Here is an 11,275-nt window from a genome sequence, read left to right on the forward strand (position 1 = left end):
TACTCCATCAATGAATTGAGTAATCGGATAAGAAGTACTTCTTCTTTATTAACAAGCAATAGTAAATAAGAGAGAAAATAAGACAATTCTCTTAAAATGAACAAGTAATTTGTTTCCTTTTTAGAAAAATGTAAATTTTTATTGCTGAAATTGCACACAAGAATATTGGTAAAAAAACATTTAGTGCATTTAATTGCCATATTACAAAAAAAAAAAAATACAGTGCGTTAAAAAAGACCCTCAGCAGGCCCCGTAAAGTAGGTTATGGGAAAATATTAGTTTAATGAAGCTCATAATATTTATATAATACAACTCCTTCTTTCAGCTTCTCCCATTAGGGGTCGCCACAGCGTATCACCCGTCACCATACTACTATGTCCTCTACATCTGATTTTTTCAAACCAACTACCTGCATGTCTTCCCACACCCACATCCATAAACCTCCTCTTTGGCCTTCCACTTTTTTCCTTCCTGGCGGCTCCATCCTCAGCATTTTCAAGTCAAGTCAAGTCAAGTTTATTTCTATAGCGCTTTTCACAACAGACATTGTCTCAAAGCAGCTTTACAGAAATCAACAGTCAAGGTGAACAGTGTGCATTTATCCCTGATGAGCAAGCCATGGCAACTGTGGCAAGGACAAACTCCCTTAGATGTAATGAGGAAGAAACCTTAAGAGGAACCAGACTCAAAAGGGAAACCCTTTTCTGCTACTGATATACCCAATATCCCTCCTCTGCATATGTCCAAACAATCTTAATCGTGCCTCTCTCACTTTCTCCAAAACGTCCTACATCCCCTCTAATAAACTCATTTCAGCTCTGCTACCTCCAGCTCCATCTCCTGTTTTTTTACTCAATGCCACTGTCTCTAAGCCATACAACATCGCAGGTGTCACCACAGTCTTATAAACTTTCCCTTTCACTCTTACAGATACTCTTCTATTACAAATCACTCCTGCTATCACTCTTCTCCACCCACTCCACCCTGCCTGCACTCTTTTCTTCACTTCTCTAACACACTCTCCATTAATTTACACTGATGTCCCCAGGGTACCTAAACTCCACCTTCTCCACCTTTTCTCCCTGCAACCGCACCGCAACGTCAAGGTGTGACTGATCAACTTTATTCCCTTTTGTTACTGCAGGTCTGCACATCTCCCTTATTCTTAAAAACCGGTACCAGCACACTCCGTCTTTATTCTATAGGCATCCTCTCACCTTCCAGAATCTTGTTGTTCCAGAACAACCTGGCTAAAATCTCAACTGCCTTCTCAACTATACATCTCCATGCTTCTACTGGTATGTCTGGTTTTGGTTTAACCAGCTTTCCACTCTTCATCCTCTTAATAGATGCTCTCACTTCCTCCTTACTAATCCTATCCACTTCCTGCTTCACATCTCCACACCATCCAACCTTCTCTCTTTCTCCCATTTATCTCATTCATTAGCTGCTCAAATACTCCCTCCATCTTCTCAACACACTCTCCTCACTAGTCAACACATTTTCATCTCCATCTTTTATTGCTCTAACTTGTATCACATCCTTCCCAGCCCGGTTCCTCTGCCTGGCCAATTGGTATAAATCCTTTTCTCCTTCCTTAGTGTTCAGCTTCACATACAGCTCCTCATATGCCTTTTCCTTGGCTTTCGCCACATCCCTCTTTACCTCCTGCCGCATCTCCTTGTACTCCTGCCTACTTTTCTCATCTCTCTGTCGATTCCAATTCTGTTTTGCCAACCTCTTTTGCCTTATGCTTTCCTGCACTTCCATATTCCACCACCACGTCTCTTTCTCTTCTGTTCTATTTCCAGATGTCACACCAAGTACCTTTTTAGCTGTTTTCCATATCACTTCTGCAGTAGTTGCCCAATCATCCAGCACCTTTTCAGCACCACCGAGCCTCTGTCTGACCTCTTTCCTGACTCTCACACTGCAGTCTTCCTCCTTCAGTTTCCACTCTTATTCTTCTTTCAGTCCTCACTCTTCTCTTCTTCCTCACCTCCAAAACCATCCTACAGACTATCTGCTATCAGCTGTCTAGCTCCACAGTCCCTTACCAACACCTTGCAGTCTCCAATCACCTTCAGGTTGCATCTTCTACATAGAACATAGTCCACCTTTGTGCACCTTCCTCCACTCATTCGTCACCCTATGATCCTCCTTCTTCTTAAAATATGTATTCATTACTGCCATTTCCATCCCTTTAGCAAAATCTACCACCATTTGCTCACATTCCTCTCCTTAAAACCATACCTACCCATCACCTCCTCATCACCTTTGTTTCCTTCAACTACATGATCATTAAAGTCTGCCCCACTCACCAATTGTACATTCCTAGGTACACCTTCTACCACTTCATCTGACTCACTCCAGAATTTTTCCTTCTCCTTCATCTCACAGCCCACATGTGGAGCTTACGCACTGATGACATTTATCATCACCCCTTCAACTTCCAGCTTCATGTTCATCACCCTTACTGTACTCTTCCTTCAAAATCACCCTTACACAATTTCTCTTTTCATCCACACTATGATAGAACAGTTTAAACCCACCTCCAATGTTTCTGGCCTTACTCCCCTTCCACTTAGTCTCCTGAACACACAACATATCTACCTTTCTCCTCTCCATCATATCAGCTAGCTCTCTCCCTTTACCAGTCATAGAACCAACATTTAAAGTACCAACCCGAACCTCTACTCTCCTCCCTTTCTCCTTTTTCTGCTGTCTCTGTAGACATCTTCCTCCTCTCCTTCTCCTCCTTTAGCCAACAGAAGCCTAAACTTCCACCGGTGCCCTGTTGGCTAACGATACTGGTCAGCGGTCACCCGGGCCTCGACCAATCCGGTATGAAATTCTGATTTGTGATCCGCATATTTTTTTTGCCACGTTTTACGCTGAATGCCCTTCCTAACGCAACCCTCCCCATTTATCAGGGCTTGGGACCGGCACTAAGAGTGTACTGGCTTGTGCAACCCTAATGGCTGGGTTGGCTGCAACTAACGATTATTTTTCCTTATTATAACTACTTATGTAACATAAAGGTACTGATGCAATCAATGTTTTTTAATTTGGGTAGAATGTAATGACCCAAGCACAATATGGCCAAATGTTTCTGGACCGTAGAGTGTTCATTAATGCCAATTAAAAAAAAAGGAAACTGTCAGCCAGTCAATCGGTCAACTTCGTTTCTAAATGTAATAAAACCTTCTCTGGTTGTCATGAAAAATTGTTGAGGCCAACAAATATATTTGTATGCGGTCATACTACCTGCAACTTTATAATACATATAAATGTCACTAAAATAAAGATTTTCACTAATAATTAATGTGAATAATGAGTACACTAGCAGGCAATAAGGCTGCAATACATTTTCAGGTTTCTCAGGTTTTTTCAGGTTCAGGCTGCACAAATCATGGGGGATGACTGCTGAACTGACAGTTGTCCAGAAGATGATTATCGACACCCTGCACATGGAGGGTAGGACACAAAAGGTCATCGCTAAAAGAAGTTGCTGTATCCTAGCACGTTAATGGAAAGTAGAATGGAAGAAAAAACTGTGGTGGAAAAAGGTCAAACAATGCCCATTCAAGAATTTGGAGGAGATTCACAGAGTGGACTGCAGCTGGAGTCAGTGCTTCACGAGCCACAGCGCACAGATGTAGCCATTGGCTACAACTGATGCATTCCTTGTGTCAAGCCACTCCTGAACCAAAACCAAAGTCACTGTTGCTCAGTGGGCCAAAGTTGTCTTGTCATATGTAGGGAAATTTTGCTTTTTATTTGGAAATCAAGGTCCCAGAGTCTGGAAGAAGAAAGGAGAGGCACAGAATCCAAGGTGCTTGAGGTCCAGTCTAAAGTTTGCACAGTTAGTGGTGGTTTGGGGAGTCATGTCATCTGCTGGTGTTGGTCCACTGTGTTTTATCAAGTCCAAGGTCAGCACAGCCGTCTACTAGGAACTTTTAGAGCACTTCATGCTTCTCTCTGCTGACCAGCTTTATGGAGATGCTGATTTCCTTTTCCAGCATGATTTGGCACCTGCCCACATTGCCAAAAGCACAGAAGATATGAGACACCAGACCCAACAAAGTAAAAGAGATGAAGGCCGCTATCAGAGCAACCTGGGCTTCCATAACACATCAGCAGCGTCACAGACCGATCGCTTTCATGCTACTACAGTAATTCATGCAATGGGAGCCCCAACCAATATTCATACTTCAGTAGTCAAATATTTCTGTGTTAATCTTTTTTTTTTATTGAACTTAAGTTATACTTAAGGTTTAGGTGGTCTAGTGGTTAGGATGCGGCGCACTTACCGCTGCGCCCCGGGTTTGATCCCCAGTCAATGAACCAACCCCAGCCATTAGGGTTGCACAAACCTTAGTGCCGGTCCCAAGCCCAGATAAATGGGGAGGGTTGCGTTAGGAAGGGCATCCAGCGTGATGTTTATGTTTTTGTCTGCTTCACAGGACCATACAAATTTGTGTATCTTGTATTAGAGCAGTTAAAATTTGGTGCCTTAAGTACAATTCTCTCATAGTGACCATTTGATTTTCAACGTGGCACCTCATGACAGAGACTTTCTAAGGATTTGAGAATTAGAATTGTTGCTCTTCACAAAGCTGGCCGAGGCAATAAGAGGATACGTAACACCCTGAAACTTAGTTACAGTACAGTGGTCAGGGTCATACAAAGGTTTTCCAAGACGGGTTCCAAACAGAACAGGACTCGCAAGGGTCCATCAAATAAGTTAAGTCCTTGCGCTGTGCGTCAGGTGCAGAAGTTGCTTAAAAAAAACAGATGCATGAGTGCTGCCAGCATTGCTTTAGAGGTTGCACAAGTGGAAGGTCTGCTTGTCAGTGCTCAGACCATACGTCGTCCCAGAGGGAAGCCTCTTCTGAAGCAGGCTTACAAAGTCTGCAAACAATTTGCTAAAGAAAACCTTTCCAAGAGCATGAATTACTGGAACCCTGTCCTTTGGTCTGATGAGACTAAGATAAACTTGTTTGGCTCAGATAGTGTCCAGCATGTGTGGCAATGCCCTGGTGAGGAGAACCAAGAAAACTGTTTCTTGCCTACAGTCAAGCATGGTGGTGGTAGCACCACGGTCTGGGGCTGCAGACATGGTCTGGGGCTAAATACACACAAATATAGAGACACATATCTATATATATGTATGCGCTTAAATCATTGTGCACAAAAAAAAGACAAAAAGAAAGAAAGAAACTATGTACATATAGGGAGTGATCTTTCTGTACATCGTGGATTTTGATGATATTATTATTATAGCATATTATTATATTATTATATTATATTATTATTTTAGCAGATTTGGTCCTTTTTTCCCCAAGTAAAAGTTCCAGTTTCAGTTTATGGTTTATAAATGCTGTTTTGCTCTATTTTAAAAATGTCCATTGTAATTTCTAACCATGCATTCAAGTTAGGACTCTGCTGTGACACAGCCACCAGCCAATTATATTATCAAAAAATATAATTTTTCTGTCAAACGGAATAACACATTCTAAAATATCCAGTAATCCTTAATAATATAGCAGTCTCAGAAGACATGCTAATAGCTTGCATTTAGGTTTCCACAGTTTCTCCAACACACAAAAAATTAGCTAAACATGGTGTGCTTTCTGAGATGGTGTAATAAAATATCTTATCAAGTTTTCCCACCGAAACTCTCTCTATTTCTGTGACTTGGAGCATTTCCATTGATATCTCCATATTATTGTCCATTCTTTCTCCGTTATAACTATCCCTCCTTCCTTCTCCCACTTCATTTAAATATACAAGGTCGAATGCGTTTTAAGATTTAACAGACATTTGTATATGTCTGAAATAATTTTACTAACGGGGTCTGAATTATATGCTTTTCTGAATAATTCTTCCACGTTCTTCATCTTCACAAAGTGTCGCATCTGTAAATATCTATAGAAGTTTTGTGTTTCTAATTAATGTTTCTCCTTTAGTGCTTCAAAACTGGCTAATGTATTATATTTTATTATATTAGACAAAACCATTATCTTCTAATATTCTTCTATATTAATTTTATTTGACTCAATATGTAAAGTGAGGTTGAAGAAAGGAATTAGGTTCCATCTTGCTATATCCTTCTTAATTTTTTACTATTCATAGGAAAGAATAGTTATATTCAAAATATATTTTGGTATGCTGATGCCAATATCATTCCAGATTCCAGATGCAATATCAGGGGTATCTATTTTTAATTTTGTTTGGTGTGGTATAGTTATATGAAAGTAGTTGGTTTTGCCCTTATATCCTGATAAATGACCAAATACTTAAAATGGCTGGATCAATTTTTGATAAAAAATAGCCCCAAATATATCAGAATATCTGCATAACATTCCACTTTGTGTTCTGTTCCTTTATTGTTAATTCCTTTCATTTCCTCATTCCGTCTGATATATTGAGCTAATGGTTCCAAATATAAAGTGAAAAGTAATGGTGACCATGCACATCATATACATCATATAGAGATTGTAAAGTTTTTATAATTGTGTCTTGAAAACCAAATCTATATAAAACTCTAAAGAAAAACCTAATTAACCAAATCAAATGCTTTTTCAGCATCTACTCTTATCACTAGTGCTTCAATGCTGTTCTTTTTAATATAGTTCATAATTTGTAATGTCCTTCGTATATTATTGTGTGTTTGACATTGCTGTATAAAACATATCTGAGCATTATGTATTAGCTTTGGCAAAAATGTTTAGCAATTCTCCAAAAAACGCAAGGAATAATCCAAAGCTAAACTAATAGTGTTTTGTTCAAAAACACCTTCCTCTTTTCCCAGGCCTTTCACAACACCTCATTTTTTAACTTTGTAGTGGTGGAATTTGACTATTATTTACTGTGACTTATCTTTCTTGTTACCAGTGGGGTTTGGGGTGAGTACACGATGTGCTCTCTCGATGCCAAATTAGTCAGAGGGATATATATATTATATATATATCCCATATATATACCGTATTTTTCAGACTATAAGCCACTACTTTTTTTCCACATTTTGAACCCCGCGGCTTAAACAACGAAGCGGCTTATTTATAGATTTTTCCTGGGTTTTTCCCGTTTTTACAAACTTCAAGCCAAAAAACTGAACCCCATAACATTAGACCAATGAAATTTCCGAACAGAAACGAAAAAACGCACCTCACCTGTGTTCTGAGCTGCATGGCTTCGGGAGAAAAAACTTCCACTGGTGGCGCACGACGATGACAAAAGATAAAATCCCGAGAGAAATACAGTGGTACCTTGACCTACGAGTTTAATTCGCTTTGTGGACGAGCTCGTAACTCAATTTGCTCACACATCAAATCAGTTTTCCATATTGAAAATACTTAAAATGGGATTAATCCGTTCCAACCCTCAAAATGACACCCTGTTTTTATGTTTCATGTTATTAAATTGTAAAATACATTTCTAAATAACAAATCTTGTATAAAAACATAATAGAAAGAGTATGTAAAGATATAAGGTTTTATTCAGTGTATTTTCCTTGGAGATGAGACGACTTGAGCTAACGAAAACGCCGGTGGGGTGTGTGTGTGTGTGTGTGTGTGTGTGTGTGTGTGTGTGTGTGGAGGGGGGGGGAGAGGCGATAAGCGAAAGCGGAGGGAAAACTCGTTTTTTACTATCACTCCTGCACACTACGTATCCCTAAACTTTGCTTATCTTAATTTTATGTCACAATCTTCGCTTTCTGGCTTCGCTTCGCCATCTAGCAGCGGCGTCTCAAGCTCGTACCTAAATTCTTTGCTCGCGTAACAAAGCAATAAAATCGATCGAGTGACTGCTCGTACCTCGGAAAACTCGTACATTAAAGCACTCGTAGGTCAATGTACCACTGTAGTTGTGAAAGGAAGGAGGAAGACAGTGAACAATGCCTTACTTGGTAGGCTACTGTTTAGATACAAGCCGTTGTAGCGCGTTGAGTCTGGGTCAAGGGAGAGCTCGCTAAAACTCCAGTTGCAACAGAAATCATATAAGCACAGACAGGTTTCCAAAACTCGTGCTTCTTTATTTTTCTTGGCAACAGCATTATGGGTTAGTCAAAGAAACTTAGAAATGAGCATCAGAAATAATAAGGACATAATCCTCAGTCTCACACGCACACACACACACACACGCAGTAATACCTGAAGAATGCAGTGCAGGCTATTCCCAAAATACCGCTATGCTCCTAATAGAAGGGCAACATATTTGACCCATTACACCGTGTGTAACGTGTCTTTCGTTAAAGCCTGTGTAAAGTACATTAGTGTAGACACTAGTGCGGCTTATTTATGTTAAAAATAAAAATATTTGTCAAATTTAGTGGGTGCGGCTTATATAAGGGTGCGCTTTATAGTCCGGAAATTACGGTATATTACACGCTGACCAATGCAGACTAGGAACAGCCCACAAGAGCTGCAGTTATGGAGATGCTCATCACAATTTGGCCCTTGTGAATTTGTCAGCTTCTAACACAAACTTTCACTTGCTGCCTAATATATCCCACTCACTAACAGGTGCCATAATGAAGAGAGAATCTGTTATTCACTTCACCATTCATAATGTTATAATGTCATACTGTTATGCCTGGCTGGTGTTTATTACATTATTGTTTTAATAATGTGCAACCCCAGTAGACAACAAGCAGTGAGCCAAACATGATAACAGTGAATACTTAAAATGCAAATAAAAAACGTTTTATTTCCTATTTTTATTAAGTAGGCAAACAAATCTGATATACCAAAAAATTACACTGGGTTTTTGGTTAGCATATGAATTCTTCACCTTCAAGCACTACTTTCAAATTTTTTCTTTTAATGAAGAAACCCCACAGGACAGATGGAAAAAAAAATAGTGGATAGATGCTAATGTGGGAAACCACGTGTAAATGACAATATTTGCAACTCAGTTTGTTAATGATTTTAAACAGAGACTAATATGTACCAAAAGTCAACAGAACTAGCTGTCACTATTAGAGATGGGTACCAAAAACCGTTATTTTATGGACTGGTACCTAATTGGGACTTCCGATAAGCTTCAGGACAAGCGATGCTGTTATTGATACGTTGTTTTATCTCCATATACTTTGCTGTTAATGGCGAAATTAAACGCTACTGCTTGTTATTTTCTGTACCTGAATGATGTCATAATAAAACATTTACAAACAAAACACGCCATCTACCTTAAGAAATTCTTCGTATTTACTGTGTCTGTCATGTCCAGCTACAACTCTCCTGCCTTAGCCTCAAAAGAGGGTAACATTCATTATCAAATAAGTCTTTAGTTAGTATTTGTAATCTTTTTTTCTAATACCACATTGGTTTTAAAATGTAAATCTAAATATGAAAAACCCCACAGGAAACACTTGGCTAGAAAGGGTTTCACCATCAGTGTGGAATGAGAGAGAGAGACAGACTCAGACATCCAGGAGCAGCCCTGAACACTGAAGGAGCAGAGATGAACACTGAAAAAATGGCAGAGTATCATAAAGCTGTTACTAAAATTATAGTAAAAGATTTATTTAATCAAGCTGGTTCAGGAATAGTAGACAATAAATAATTGCTAGAGATGCCAGAATTCTCTGTTACATTTTGTTGGTTCCTATGCACATCTATTCAAATATGTTGTGCTGTGGTATGCTGAGGAAATCTCTCTCTCTGTCGCCTTTTATTTAAAAAAAAAATAATAAAAATCTCCAGCAGCAATAAAATAACTTGAATTTCCATAACATGTCTTTTTGCACCAAATTATGGAGCAAAAGATTATGGTATCTTATTATAGATTATGGTATCTATAACATAACTGATAAGTACCGGTAACGATAAAATGTAAACTGACAATGTTAAATGTACCCATCCATAAACACTGTACGTTTATCTGCCATGAACTCCCAGCTTGGGCATAGTAACTGATGCTAATTCACCTGAGTGATAGTTTTAGCATACACGGAACTGGAAAAGTTAATCAATCATTATCATTTACAATACATTAGTTAAGAAAGAATGCACAATGCTTTTCTCATCTTTGTGTTTTGTTAGATGTGTTGCATGAGTCATAAATGCAAGCTGAGGCACATCACTGTAATCTTAAATTCCAGGCACTGACAAGTACTTATAATGGAGTTGGTGCTGCATGACCACACTGCTAAATTTTACACAGCTCTATGTAATCATCCTTTTTAAACTAGGGTCTGTATTTTACTATTGATTATCTGATAATATAATCAATAAATAATCAAACAAGAAATCTTGCTTGCTAGATAAGATTAAGCATCAGGCTGCGAAACAGCAGCCTGGCTAATGTATAAAAACTATCATTCGAAATAAATAAACCCACAAAAACATCTCACGAAAAAGGCAATAAACAGCAACTCAATTTCAGTGGCGGCCATACATTTCACACCTAGGTCTTCAGTCATGTCCTACCTGAATCAGTCCACATCTTAATACAATCACAGACAGGTATCTCATGAAGAATGAATGCCAATTTCGAAAGAAAGAAGCCCAATTGACACAATCCAACAAGTCTCCTTTCACTGCAGCCACAGCTGCACCGCATACATTAGACATTCTACATCTGGTAGAAGTATCAAAATTAGCCTCATTAAATAACCCTGGGTTTTTCCTACAGTTCTGTAGTACTTTTTTGAGTTATCTGACTACAGAAACCGAACGTTTAGAAGAAGATTACTTGGGGATATGAAATTAAAGGGGACAGTACCTCTGGAATGGCAGACCGGGGTGGTGGTCCCTCTTTTTAAGAAGGGGGACTGGAGGGTGTGTTCCAACTATAGGGGGATCACACTTCTCAGCCTACCTGGGAAAGTCTATGCCAGGGTACTGAAGAGGAGAATATGGCCGATAGTAGAACCTCGGATTCAGGAGGAACAGTGTGGTTTTCGTCCAGGCCGTGGAACACAGGACCAGCTCTATACCCTCTACAGGGTGCTGGAGGGTTCATGGGAGTTTGCCCAACCAGTCCACATGTGTTTGTGGATTTGGAAAAGGCATTCGACTGTGTCCCTCGAGGCGGCCTGTGGAGGGTGCTCCGGAAGTATGGGGTCCGGGGCCCTTTACTACTGGGCTGTCCGGTCCCTGTACGACCGAAGCAGGAGCTTGGTTCGCATTCCCGGCAGTAAGTCAGACTTGTAGGCATGTTGGACTCCGGCAGGGCTGCCCTTTGTCACCGGTTCTGTTCATAATTTTTATGGACAGAATTTCTAGGCGCAGCCAGGGGCCAGAGAGTGTCCAGTTTGGTGACA

At 39.7% G+C, this 11,275-nt stretch overlaps 1 protein-coding gene across 29 annotated transcripts in view; it reads right to left on the reverse strand.

Annotated features, from left to right (window-relative positions):
* kiaa1217 (KIAA1217 ortholog) overlaps positions 1-11,275 on the reverse strand; it is an 82,088-nt gene that overhangs the window by 52,118 nt on the left and 18,695 nt on the right. The gene's annotated exons all lie outside the window — the stretch shown is intronic.

Source organism: Silurus aristotelis, assembly GCF_946808225.1.
Source record: "Silurus aristotelis genome assembly, chromosome: 1".
Classification (NCBI taxonomy): domain Eukaryota; kingdom Metazoa; phylum Chordata; class Actinopteri; order Siluriformes; family Siluridae; genus Silurus; species Silurus aristotelis.